Source organism: Dicentrarchus labrax, unplaced genomic scaffold (assembly GCF_905237075.1).
Source record: "Dicentrarchus labrax unplaced genomic scaffold, dlabrax2021, whole genome shotgun sequence".
Lineage (NCBI taxonomy): Eukaryota > Metazoa > Chordata > Actinopteri > Moronidae > Dicentrarchus > Dicentrarchus labrax.
Window position 1 is genome coordinate 25950968 of NW_026136714.1, and position 14163 is coordinate 25965130.

The 14163-nt window shown below is 38.9% G+C and overlaps 1 long non-coding RNA gene across 1 annotated transcript in view; it reads right to left on the bottom strand.

Moving 5' to 3' along the window:
• Positions 1-11869, bottom strand: part of LOC127376058 (uncharacterized) — a 44808-nt gene extending 32939 nt beyond the window's left edge. Inside the window, exons 1-2 of the long non-coding RNA XR_007887482.1 lie at positions 11748-11869; positions 7315-7561 (exon numbers count right to left, since the gene is read on the bottom strand). This is a non-coding gene — a long non-coding RNA (uncharacterized LOC127376058). The remainder of the gene's footprint in view (positions 1-7314; positions 7562-11747) is intronic.
• Positions 11870-14163: the final 2294 nt, after the last annotated feature.

Sequence of the window (14163 nt, forward strand, 5' to 3'; positions counted from 1 at the left end):
TGGCCTTCAGTAACTGAATGCTTTTTTCATTGTGACATTCATTTTCCATGCCACATTAAAATCAAATCACAACACAGAAAACAAAATGAAGAGCTGTTTTGCATTTTAGTGTTGTCCAGCACTGTCATTGGTTTTCAAGAGGAGGTGCTTTTTCTTTTTTGAGATGTATTCACTTTTGTGCATGACAAAATGAAAAACAATGAACTGTCCAATCACAGTCTGGGGAGAGGACCGATTTAGGAGGAGAAGAAGAAGAAGAAGAAGAAGAAGAAGATTTAGTTAATTAATATCCAGAGGGGAAATTATTTTTTCACTGGATTGTTTTAGAGACATAGGTCGCAGACAGTCTCACACACACACACACACACACACCCACACACACACAGGGCTTATATGGAATAACTGGCTCAAGGGAACCTCAGCAGTGCCAAGGAGGTGAACCTTTCTACCTATCAGTCCACTCTCCGGGTCCATGCTGAACTTGAACCGCAACCCTCTGGTTCCCAAGCTAAGTCTCTAAAAACTGACCTACTGCTGCCCCAGAAGCACAACGACTTGCTAGAGTTTCATCAGGACAGTTGATTACAGAGCTGGCTGTGTGAGGATTAAAATACTGTGCACTGACAATATAACTATATCCATTAAATTGTTGGGTTTGATGACATTGAATGACAATCTTTGGCTGATATGAGGCATCCAATGCCAAGCTGTCAGAAAAACGAGTTTCCTGCTTGTTCTTTGACTTAGAAGTTTAAATGAACACTATTTACAAGTCAGAGACCCTAATTAGTATTACTCTGATATGACATGAACACAACATTTGTGTCACAGATTGACAGCCGTTCACAGTGAACAGTTTCCTGTGGGTTACCTGGCCAGAGGGACACTACTATTGACGGTACTTCTAGTTACATTTGTGAATGACTGGATGGATGGATGGATGAATTATGCTGCAAACAGACACTCGAAGGGATCTTCTTGGCAGAATTCTCAGTACATGTTGATCAGTTAGCTACCTGGCTTATAGCGCTATATATTTAAAGTGGCAAAAAAGAATTGACATTTAAATAAATGTTAAATCACTATTACCACACTGGTGACTGAGCCTATTATTGCAATGTTTATATAATTGCAGTATTTGGAAATGGGTAAAAATGAAAACCGAACATTTCCTACCGCTTCAACTTCACATTAAAAGCATTTTATGGCGAAACACGAGATGACTTTAAATGCGAAGTAGTCAGAGAAAATGAAATGTGTTTGTCAGTGAGCTTGACACTGACCCCTATCATTAATCAAAAATGCATCTACAAGTGGTCATTTTCTGCATTTTTTGAGAGTGGATCAGTTTGAAATATTGCAGGGAGTAATGGAACAAGATGGAGCAGCCACAGCCAGCTGTTAGATGAAGAGCAGCTGCAGGGGACAGGCTGCACACCTCCAAATTCTCAGTGAGGTAACCAACTCCTTTCACTGTGCCCCACTGTTTGCAGACTCATGACGCTTGCAGCATTAAATCAGATCACGGTTGCTAACGGAATGATGGAAAAAGGTTAATTATTGCCTGATTTCTTTATTTACTGCCAGTGTGTAGGATTTAGTGCCATCTAGAGGTCAAGTTGCAGATTACTACCGTTTGAATACAGCTCAGCCATCCAAGCATGCAGGAGAAACTACGCTGGCCACAAAACTGTTTAGTTTATCTGTCTTTTTTCAGACATTTTTGCTGAAAAGACATTTTCAAATTTGGTCAAATTGTTTGGTTGAGAAGTGAGTTTTTCTTATCATACTGTATTTAGTCTTTGGACACATGCGACTACTGTTTTTTCCTAAAACTGTAGAAAACGCCCTAGAATGAGCAGAATTTGTATCGACTAATAAGTTGTGTGGAACTTTTATTTATATTGAATATATAGATGGGAGCCTGTCAAATGTGTGTACTGAAAGTAATCAAAAATCCATCAATTAGTATTGCTTATTTAACAATTTTAGGAAAAAAACAGTAGTCCCATGTGCCGAAGACTAAATATAGTATGATAAGAAATTGGCTGTATCTTAGAAACTAAAAGGAAGGCAAACAAGTATTTGATATCTATGAACTCACAACAAGATAAATGTAAAATATATGCACACATGTGCGGTGTTAAAAAAATATTATAAAATAAAAAGACATTTCATATGCAAAACATTTAATAAACACAATTTTAACTTTTTTTTTTTTAACATATCATCTATTATATTTTATTTTGTTGTTTAATTTGATTTTATGTTGGCATTTCAAATCTTCCAGAGGATGGCATGTGTATGGATTTGAGTATAGACGTGCAAGTGCTTCCTGAGATCTGTGGGGTTGAATTCAAATCCACAGATGCACTCGATGACAGATGGTAGTTATCTGAAAGATTGTGGTTGCAAGTGCCCTCTCCACGAGGGTCAAGGTAAAAGCAAATAATACTCCAAAAAATGATGGAAAACATTTGCCAGCAGCTATTTCTTTGGGGTTTTGCAGATGCTTCGCTATGCTTCCACATTTTACCAGTTGAGTATATTACCTTATTTACATATACACAATATTTCAAACCCCTTCCTGTTACACAGATGGTCTTATGAAGGTGACTCTTTTTTTATTCAAGGATCAGTATATTTTTGGTAAATATATATTAGGAAGTGACAAATTGTACATAATGTTATCATCATGTATTATTATCACTTTCACCTCCAATGCATACAGTGTGTGTTAAAGTAAACTAAATCTCTACATCTCCACTGTTAGAAAAGTTCATTTTAAAGATTGTTCTCATGGGAACAAAAACATCATTAGTTTTGGTTATGCTTTGTTCTTCTAGTTCCCTAAAATAGCCTGGCAGGTAATCTCTTTAATTAGGTAATCATTTTGCTTAAGAAAACACAAATTTTCTTTTTCAAAGTTAGCTTCATTGTTTGATTTCCATTCCAATAATGAATTTTGTTTTTATGTATGATTTTTTTTTTTTATGATTCGTAACTAATTTTGTAACTTGAAAAGATTAATAATGATACTACAGGGTGAAAGCAGTCAGGAAAACTTTGACATAAGATATAACTAAATATAAATATATAAAATATAAAACATAACTAAACTAAAATAAAAATATAAATGCATAAACAACTATTTTCTTTCAAACAAGCTTGGTTCAACTCTTCTGAATCTGTGCCCAAGACTGTTTTCTGCCGTTTCAAGGTCTGGCGTTGTGCTTACTGATCATACTGATTTTCCTCTGTTCCCCTGTACAGCTGTTTGTAAGTCCACTTAAAGCTGCATTAATGATGATATTTTTATATGAATGGTAAAACGGTAAATGGACCTGTACTTGTATAGCGCCTTTCTAGTTTTCGACCACTTAAAGCGCTTTACACTACATGCCACATTCACCCATTCACACAATGATGGCAAAGGCCATCACAAACAGAAACTAATTCTTTCATACTCATTCATAGACCATTGCACAGCAATTAGGGGTTCGATATCTTGCTCAAGGACACTTCAACATGCAGCAGGAGGAGCCAGGGATCGAACTACCAACATTATGACTAATGGACGATTCCAGTGAAAAAGCTCAGATAAACCCACTGTACGACATGGCAGTCAGACAGAGTTAGCGAATAGCTGGTGAACACAGTGGAGCATTTAGCAGCTAAAGATCAGATATTTCACTCAGGGGTTGGTAGAAAGCAGAGCTAAAAGGAGAGCAAATATTGGATTTATATTAGTCAGGCAGATAGGAAAACAACTTCTGTGTTTCTGCAGAGCAACTGCTTGTAAACACGTTTGCAATATCAACTTTATGAGGTGATAATATGCAAATTATGTGTTTACAGCTTGTTCCACTGCCTCTAGTGGTACAAAAGATCAATGTACACAGCTTTAACAGAAATATCAATTCGATTAGTATATTTCTTTGGCTGAGGTGAAAAACGTGAACTTATGTTCGGAACTACCACTGAACCGTATCGACTGAAAATGGTGTCAGCTGGATGGAGTCACTGCTGATTATAATCACTGTCAAACTACAAAGCTTCAGTAGAGGTAGGCATACTGTATGGCAGTGGTTCCCAACCTTTTTTCCTTGAAGTCTCCCTTGCCTGTGTCCAAGACAAGTCAGTCTTTACTACCCTCACCGTAGGGTAGAGTATGTTTTTTTAAAATGATTTGACCCACTCAAGTTACATAATTCTGTTCAGTGAAACTGCTGAACTGAAAATATTTCGAAAAAATATGCTTACCTTTAACAATTCCACCAAAAAGAGTCCTCACAACTTTTTTGTTGTTGACTTCTACTAGACATCTAGTGTTTTTTTTTTTTTTTTTTTTACCATAACAGACCTAAACAGAGTGGTAGAGATGGCTCAGTCAGGTAGAGATAAGTTAAACCCATTTTTCATTAAGATATAGTGACTCAAAATGTGCTCTACCAAACGGTGGAGCAAAGCTTTAAAGGGTTAACTACAAAGAGACACATTTTATGCCAGTAAAAACCTTGAGATGGAATTAAAAATAAAACTTTGTAATCATTACTTTACTACATTTTAGCATCAAAGTATTGATTCGTCTCGTTGCCACAGATTAGATAAGGTGTCTGAAGGGCCGGACTCTTAAAAAGTTGGAGAGGTCCTTAAAGTCTCTGGGGAAGTTGGTATGAAAGCATAAATAACTAATTCAGCTGCACTTTGATGGGCTTCCCTCCACATCTGCCTGACATTCACCATGGCCACATTGAAACACACACTCTTGTCCTTTCCCAGCTGTCACTGCTGCCCGCTCCCGAGGGGTAATTGAACCGCCAAATCATTACTGTGCTCTCTTATCAAATGACCACCAAACTCTTGGAAGCCAACAGTTCAGAACCCTTTCACATAAAACAAAGTGAAATCCAATAAGAAGCAGAACAACAAAGATGAATCTTCTCTCAGACTTGTCTGATCAAAATGATTTCGGATATAAATCCTCTGTAAAGGGCCTCACTGTTTTTCTTGTAAATTTCCGAAGGCGAGCTGCAAGTTACAAGGCTGCTATTTCTTACATGGCTCTGTCTCAGTCAAGCTAGCAGTAATAAAAGTACCTATACAGCTTTGTTGCCTCTGGTAGAAAGAAAATATTTGATATCTACAGTATGATTTGGGTTCCAGTGACACAGCCAGAGAAAACTGGAACTATTTAAGAAACATAGAACATAGCTTTACTCAACAGTATGGCTTATGTCTAGATATCCATAGTAATTTAAAAAAAATAAAAAATACAGTTTTATATTCAGTATTAAAAATTATGATTCTTTTTTTTAAAATCATGACGCTTTCAACTTCTACCAGCAACTGCTGCAGTGGATGCTAATTTATCTTAGACTATGGAGTGTGGACTCTCCAGGACGGACAGAATGAGTTACAGAAGCTGGTGTTACAGAGGCTAGCCTGGCCACGACATTGGAGGTCATCGCCCCCAGGCTAGTGGCTTCTCATCTGTGTTGATTACAAAATAAATCCTAAGGGATTTTAACAACGTTAGAAACAATGATACATTTATCAGCATACAAAAAAGAAACTACAGCTCCAGTGAAGATTTACCAGCATGGCAGTGCACAAACGTGCATCATACCATATCCATGGTATCCACTAATACGCTCTTCCGATATCACTACTCCAACTCTAGCTTTATCTCTGATGCCTAAAAACCTCTACACTCATTCAGCTATCCATCTTTTCCTGCTGTTAGCTATGTCTGAACTAGCCGTGGCCACTATCCACCCAGAGACTCAACTTGTTCTGTTGAGTTGGAGATGTTTAACCCGACAGAGAAATATCAACTAAATAACAACATTAGATCAGTTTTAAACATTTACAAAGCTGGCCATCTAGACATATAGAGTGAACACCACAATAGAAGTAGGATATTGGGAGTATTATGTTCCAGCCAATCAGCTATCGTCAGAGAGCCGTTTCCTACAGGGCAGTACTAGGAATATTTCGGACAGAAGCCACCACGAAGTAGCAAGTGAAATTTCATGCTTCACATATTATTTTACGTTTTAGACAATCTTATACAATTTAAAGATGCCACTAATGTAAAATACATAAACTTCCTGATCAGTGTTTTTATCAGCTTTACTATTGTGTTTACAAACACTACAAATAAAACTTACTGAGTTACTATTTAACATTACAGCCTGTCTGTCAGTTAGTTTGAGAGTGATAGCAGGTTCTCATCCTGTGTTTTCACTTTTAATACTGAGGTTACCCTTTTCTTCTAATATGTTTTTGTCTAATACCTAACATCCTTTGTCTCTGAATATGAAATACAGTAAACCTTTCTAGGTTAGTATGGTGGTTCTCCAACTTTGTCTCATGGTAATAATGAAGACCTAAAAATCAGCATGAAATGTTGTAAACTCTCAGCTTCACACAGTAAATAGAGTGTGTGGAGAGAATAGGGCTGAGCTTTGCTGAGACTTCAGATTGTGCAGACGTATGCTGCATTCACATGGATTCAGGCAGACGGTAGACAGTAGATGGCAGACAGACAACACCTTCCTCACAGCACGGGCGAACAAACAAACCGTCTGACGGAACAGCGGGACGGCAAAACAAAACACGGTGACGATATGTTGCTACGGTGATGTCATATTGTTTACAGAGACTGGAAGGAATATATTAAATAAAATTATCTTGTGAATATTATTTTATGTAATTTATTAATTAATAATAATTATAATAATTATACGTCATTTTAATTCTAAGTTAATTATTGTTGTCCAGATTGTCCATGTTTTCTTCTGGTGTGAGGGAGCTATGTAACATTCAGTTTTAAATACTGTCGCAGAGAATCCTGCTGTCATCCACTAACGTGACATCCAGTTTACTATCTACCGTCTGCCTGACCTTCAGTGGTTCAACCTCTCACCTTGCTGCAGTGATGTACAGGTGTACTTCAGGACCCTGTGACATCACTGTTGGGTGTGGTTACAGCCGCAACAGACAAAGCTTTACCTTAACTCTACATTGTAAACCAATTTGTACAGTGCAACCCGTTTTTACAGTGTTACAGTGTGAAGGTCTTTGCACCCCAACTCTGTATCTCTCGTATGCGTTTTTTTAAATCTGTCAACCGATTAAAATCATTGTGCATAGAAACCTTGCTCGCTGAATCCAATGCGTTTTATTATTCTATTCAGAGCGAAAATCACAATACAAGATGAAGTTATCACACAGTGAGGATGATTTTGTGGTCCTCTCACAAAAAAGGAAATATTGGGTCCAAGGTGTCAAGAACAAGGAGAGTTTCACCTGCTGATACAGGAGCTGTCTGCTCACTGCTGTCCTTCTCTCTCATTTCCTTCCTTGCTTCTCTCCACTTGAGGTTCCTCCACAGGCTGTCTCCACTCTCTGCCCACATCTTGCATTTGGCACGGCAGCTACAAGAGGCTGAGCTGTCTCCCCTCTCTGTCTCCACGCTGTCGCTCTCCCTCCTGTCTGTGTGCTGTCCTCATCCTCTATTACTTCTGACTGGTGCGGAAAACGCAGAAAATTAAACCTGTTTGTGAAAATTTTAAAGACAGATGAAAGTTTCAGAGTCAGTGTATAAACATAATTGACACAGTGTGAGGTCGTATAAATGTGTGACAGTTTGGGGCGAAAAATACGGACTTGGTGTGCACTGCCCTTTACTTATCCACTAAATTATAAAAAAAAAGATAATGCACTGTTTTAACTTGCACATGGTTGGGGCAACAGCCTGCAGGGATGACTACGGGCTGAGGTTGGGAAGTGATACAATGTATGTCTTCCATGGGTTGGTGATGACTCTAAATGTCTCCTCCACACTTTCCAGTGTCAAGAGGTTGTGTGAAAGGCTCATCTATGCACACATAGACTGTATATTGCTGCTTAACAGCTTAATGAGTTTTGCCAGATCACCCCTGAAGTTGCCCTCATGTTCCTGTAGTTTTCGACCAGAGTTTCCCGACATTAAGAGAGCTAAATCTCAGACACTTCTGCCCTCAATTTCAAACTAGCCCAAATCCTCTTAATAGATTACGCGCCATCAATCAGCACACACAAAAGCGAGTGAGGGGGAAACTCAATATCCATGACTAAGCTTATTTACCCTGGTGGTGATCTCATAGCTACGACTGGAGAGGGGGTGTTGAGATGCACTTTGCCACCACATTACATCTCATCCACAACAGCAGACAAGGCTAATGAAATAGGATATGGAGAGTTCCACTCAAACAGCCCCGGCTCTGACAATTGCCATATGGGACCTTTAAAAAGCTGCATCACAGATAGTCCAGACGGGCTGTCATTCCGCTTCAGTTTCATTTTCAGTGTTGCAGAAGCATCCCATAAGCCAATTAGTCCAGCGGTCATCAGTGGAAGAGGAGAGGAGCTGTGGTCAGTGCTGGTCCTCAGATGGCTGACCTTGGGAGCAGCAGACCTTCCTTGATGCATCTGGGTCTATAGAGGCAGTGGAGCTTAAAGGCATTCTCCCTGCTGCACCTCCTGCCCCAAATTAGATAGGAGCCACTAGATTACACAGAGCACCAAATATGGATCGCTTCTGCCCCCAACTGGCAGCAACACGACATTCAACTCCTTCCCAGAGACCAACAGCAGCAGCACAAGGTGATGATCAAATGGTGCACTGGTGGCAACAGACAAGACTCTGGAGAAGGCCGAGTCGCACAAAGGCCTTGCTCATAGCAGCAGTGTGACGAGTCATGGCTAAGTGGAATGTGCAGAAAACCTGGTGAACAAGCACTTTGTGTGATCTGAACTTTCCGCTGCATGAGGACAAAGTGACTCCTTTCAAAGTCACTGAAAGAGTCTCTCAAAGTTGGAAGAATAAACGCTTTTGAAACTGTTCTTGACTTTCAAAACTAGGCCACTCCTGATCAGGAAATTGCACAAAGGACGCGTGCAGCCTCTTTAATTCACACCCTCTGTAATGAGCTTATGAATTATGAGTTTTCCGGGGGAAATAATGGATTTGTATGCTGAAGGAGCAGCCAGAATGACAGCCGCTATAAATGAAAAAAACGACTCACGCAGTTACAGTCAGCCATTATGGAAATGTCAGGTCATTTCTTTTGCCTCTGATGTAAGGGTTCTTAACTGCACTATGTTAAATGTAATCCATGTGCCGTGTGGACTTACTGTAATTACAATCATAATAAAATAATCAGAAAATTGAATCCCACCACAGTCTGCCCTTACTGTGTCTCTCTTTGGCCATTATGCAGTCAGCTCCAGGAGAAATGTAACATGTGGTCTTGCTTTGAAAGGCTCACGTCAATCGCTGCACCATGAAATCACACAATATGCTAAAGTGCTGCAGAAGCCGAATGTACAAAACACAGTATGTCTTATCTAACAAATAGATTTTGCAACAGTCACTGTAGACTTGTTTCATATTATAATTTTCAATTAAACACAAGGTTTTTTCTTCTCTTTCAAACCAGGATGACGTGTGCTTGACTGAAACTGTTTCAACACAAATAAAGCTCTTTCACCAGCAGAACCAAGCAGATGCTACTCTTTACTTCATCTGCTCTCCATCACCGTATAATGGAGCCTGGAAGGCAGTCAACACATCATATAACGCCATGTAATTGAACTCTAGCCAAAGAGTGTGACATTTGTAATGCCAGTATCATTACTTTTACCCAAACTGTTAGCATTATCATCAAGACCTCATCAAAAGCAACGCTCCTCCATATGTTTTAATCAGCCCGGCCAATTACTATCACAGAGTCAACCCCCCTGAGGTGCATCTAAGATAGATGTTGCGAGTGGTGACATTAAAGAATAATACAAACTCTTATGATATATGACTTCACACGCATGGAGGCTGAATAGAACAAAGGAAAGCATGCAAACCTGAAAGTGGAGCGATAGAGCTGAAATATTATCAATACACCACTGATGGACAGGCATCCCTGATATTATACATGTCTAAATGATCTTCAATGTAGGCAGCATTGTACTACATTATCATGTTGTTTGTTAGTAACCCATTACAGGCCTGTCTCCTAGAAACCATACTTTTTGCAGGAAATATTATGCAGACTGAATCAATGTGCCTGAGTTAGCCATTAAGTTCATCTGTAGTCCCTGGGCAGGTTATAACAAATGTCATCAGTACAGTGCTTTAACAAGTACTACAAGAACAATACAATATATGTTTTCTGCCAAAATAGGCAATCTCTCAGTCCGTTCGTAGTGACTACAGCATTATTCAAAAGTCAGCAGTGAAGGTTTTTTATTAACATTTAACCCAAATCACGATCTTTCCTAACCTTAACCAAACCACGTAAATATGCAACAATTTAGTAATACACAAATGAGTTCTAGGAGACAAGGTTGCCCTTTAATGACAAACAACTACAATTATTAATATGTGAAGCAAAAGCCACACAGATCTTTTTCTGTTGGAAGTGAAAACACAAACTCTGCTGCAGAAACTGTCAGGACATGTTACTACACATGACAAAATCTAAATGTATGATTCCACGTATTTCAGTCATGCCTTAATTGGTAGAAAAATTCGATTTTCTTTCAAAAAAATACAAAGGTTTAACAGGTTCTTAAGTTGAACATTCATTTAACATGTTAAATATCACGTACACTGGATCAACGCACATATACATTTGACATATACATACATTTTAAACTGATTTGTGCTTTGCTCAGCTTGTACTTTAAGTGCTGTGAAGGAAACCATTAATGTCCACTGTGGACATTAATGGGTTAGTACTGGTCTTAGTGGTACTAGCAGGATTAACCAGTGTGCGAAATGTACCATGACTTTCGAGTGGAGCTCACTTTTATTCCCGGGTGGCGGGCTGACTGTGACTGTGAATAATGGAGATTCAGCACGCAGACTGAGTGGGACTGAGACAGTTTGTTTTTTTCTGATCTTTGAATAAAAGTGAGTGAAGTCTATGCTATTTCACTGCTATGCTTTATGGCAAGAATAACTTGAATGTCTGTATCTTTATAAAAATTCATGATCCATGATTATTAAGATACAGAAAGATCGAAATGCATGGCAAACATAGCATATAATGATGTTTTCAGGGGAGCTTATGACTTTTTAAGAGCTCCCCCTGGCTCTGCAGTAGTTCTCACCCTCTCTTAATCTGATTAACAATATTTAACTATATGTGCATGTTGTATTACATATGTATTTTCAAATTTGAAAATCTGATATATGATCACATATGATCATTCATATAATGAACTATGTTTACATATGTTGACATATTTCTTGATGGTATCATATGAAACCAGATGACCTAATGCATCCATTGGTATCAATGTCATGTCAAAATGTCATCCTAGCATGTGAAGGAGGCTAAATAACATTCCAAAGCAAGGTTAAATGTAACTGAAAAACTGGCCTCTGACCTCAATTTATCTGAATAAAAATGGATTCTATGGGTACCTATGAGTCTCCCCTTCACGCCCACTTTATGCACATTTTGGGGAAGAACCATGCAGTTTTTTGCATGTGGAATAAATCAATTATTTTCGCCTAGTGCATTTGAATATTTCTGCAGACTGGGGTCCATAAACAGGACAGGAATTGCATCAATTGGGAATGATGGAAGGCTGAGAGAAATACATCATATCAACCCCTCACCACATGTGCAACCACCGTCAAACAAGTCTGGATACACCCCTGTCTCTATCTTACCCACCATCTTTAACTGTATTACCTTTGACTGATGATTAGTGCTCCAGCTCATCCCAAAGTGGCCGGATAGGGTAGAGGTCAGGACTGTGCAGGCCAGTCAAGTCCACAGTGAGAAAAGCATTTCTCCATGGAGCTGGCTTTGTGGCACAGGGACACTGTCAGGTTGAAAAACATTTTTTGACACCGTCATGCATACACTTTACTGTCATTTGTTTTTCATTTAAGCAAAATCATTAGACAAAAATATTTGCATGGCCCACATTTCATCAGCGACCAGTGAAATATATGAGCGCGTGTCACAGAGAAGTTCACACTGCTATGCTTGGCTGCTTGTCAGAGACTATTGAGCTATTATCAAGATCTCTTATGAGCCGAATGAGCGAACTCACACTGTGTGCAATCACAGTGTCACTGACCAGGGTGATGAGAAAATAAATACACAGATGGACAATCTATGTCTTTTCCAATCAACACAAAATAAATAGAGTCATCTAAAAACTATTGAGTGGCCAATCTGCCACACCGAATCATATCTTGGCAATCACAGGTGAGGATAATGTCAAGGTCTGAAAGTTGACTTAACTTTCAAGAGGTAGAAAAGTATTAAATGTTATTTCAACAACCACTAGCTTTAAAGTTACTGAAGTGGCCAAGCATTTCCTGAATGACTGTCTATATTGTTATTATAAAAGACTGATCTATACATGTGTTTACTGTATTTTTAATACAAAGACAGACAGCAGGCAGACATCCCTTTAAGATATACCGTAGTTTGGGATTTACATACAACAGACTGGTGTCTGATAATCAAAATGAACTGTTATTTCATCTCACTTCATTGAGATGTGTACAGCTAGGACCCCACTAGGCTTGGTGCTACTGTCAGTGTTTTGGACAGACAGTCAGCAGACAGGATTTAAGTTTGTAGTTGGTTTGATTTGATCATTTTCAGAGCATAAAACCTTCTGAAGTCTCATTTTTAGTCAAGTGGTGGGAGACACATTTGAGGCTAAACGCACACCAGGAGAATAGCATTAACATAATATCAACATAATGAACCGAATCATATTCTCACACATACTTATGGATAATTAGTTTTAGTTTAGTACTAAGTTTGGTGACAGCTGAAGTTGCTCAACATCCTTGTGGATTAATTCCTCATATATGTTTACAATCTATTTATAAATGTATCATCATGATCCTCTATACACGCAACATCTATTGCAATCTGGAACAAGGGTCCCTCCACTATTGCTCTTCCTGAGGTTTCTTCCATTTTTTCACTGTTAAAGGATTTTTTTGTTATCTGAATCGAGGGTTTAAAGATAGAGGGTGTCATATGCTGTACAGATTGGGAGCCCCTTGAAGCAAATTTGTGCTATTGGGCTATATAAATAAAAAAAATTACTATGGTGTATGGATCATCATGCTGCATTAGAATAGGTTCATTATAAGGGCCAGTGTATTGATCAGTTATATAATTAACATGTAATCTAAGTTCATCATGTCAGAGGGCCAATATCAGCCTCATATATCAAATAAGCTTGATGGAATGTGTAGATGCATCTTGAGTTTAGTTTGAGTAATTTATTCACTTCTAATGGACAAAAACCTGCTGTCTATCTTCTATTGTCATAATTATATCTCATACTGTCCGCTCACTACTCTGAAAGCTCGATACAGTGCTAAAGATCATCTCAGCTCTAAGTTTACTGGTTCAAAGTTACTTTCAGGGGCGTTATGACAGCCGTAGTTCCCAAAATTTGATTTCAGTAGAGTTCAGATTTCAGTGTCCTTCTACATTACCAAGCTGCAGGATGTGATCAAAGGTGGCTTTGGATCTCTCAGAGAAGCTCCTTAAGGATGACATGGATGAGTCGCACAGAGCTAGTAAAGTTGGAGTTAGTAAATGAGTTCCATCTGTGGATCAAACAGCGGCACTGCCCTCCAACAGGTGTAACTTAAGAGAGAGAGATACCAGTCTCTGATCAATAGATAGCTATTCTCCCATAACAAGAGCAGAAAGTTAATTATGGTGTATAAAAGCCCAAACAAAGAAGATCAGGGGCTGAGTAAAGAAGAATGAAAGCTGCATCTTTTGAAGAAGCCGACTCAAGCGCTTGCAAAGTACAGAAAAACAAAAGAAAGTGTGACTGATGAGAAGGGTTATGATATTGCACAGAAACCCCCGTTGACTAATACAACAGACCATTTACATGCAACATAAATGCCAAAAAGATGTAAGGACTCACATTGACCAATTAACAGAGGTGGAAGTCTCAAATCTGAACCTTCGAGACTCAAGCATGTTATGGTCAGTAGTTTCTAATTTTCTCCTCCCTGGTGTCCCTGTCTCTCTCTCTCTGTGTGTGTGTGTGTGTGTGTGTGTGTGTGTGTGTGTGTGTGTGTGTGTGTGTGTGTGTGGACTCCTCCCACTC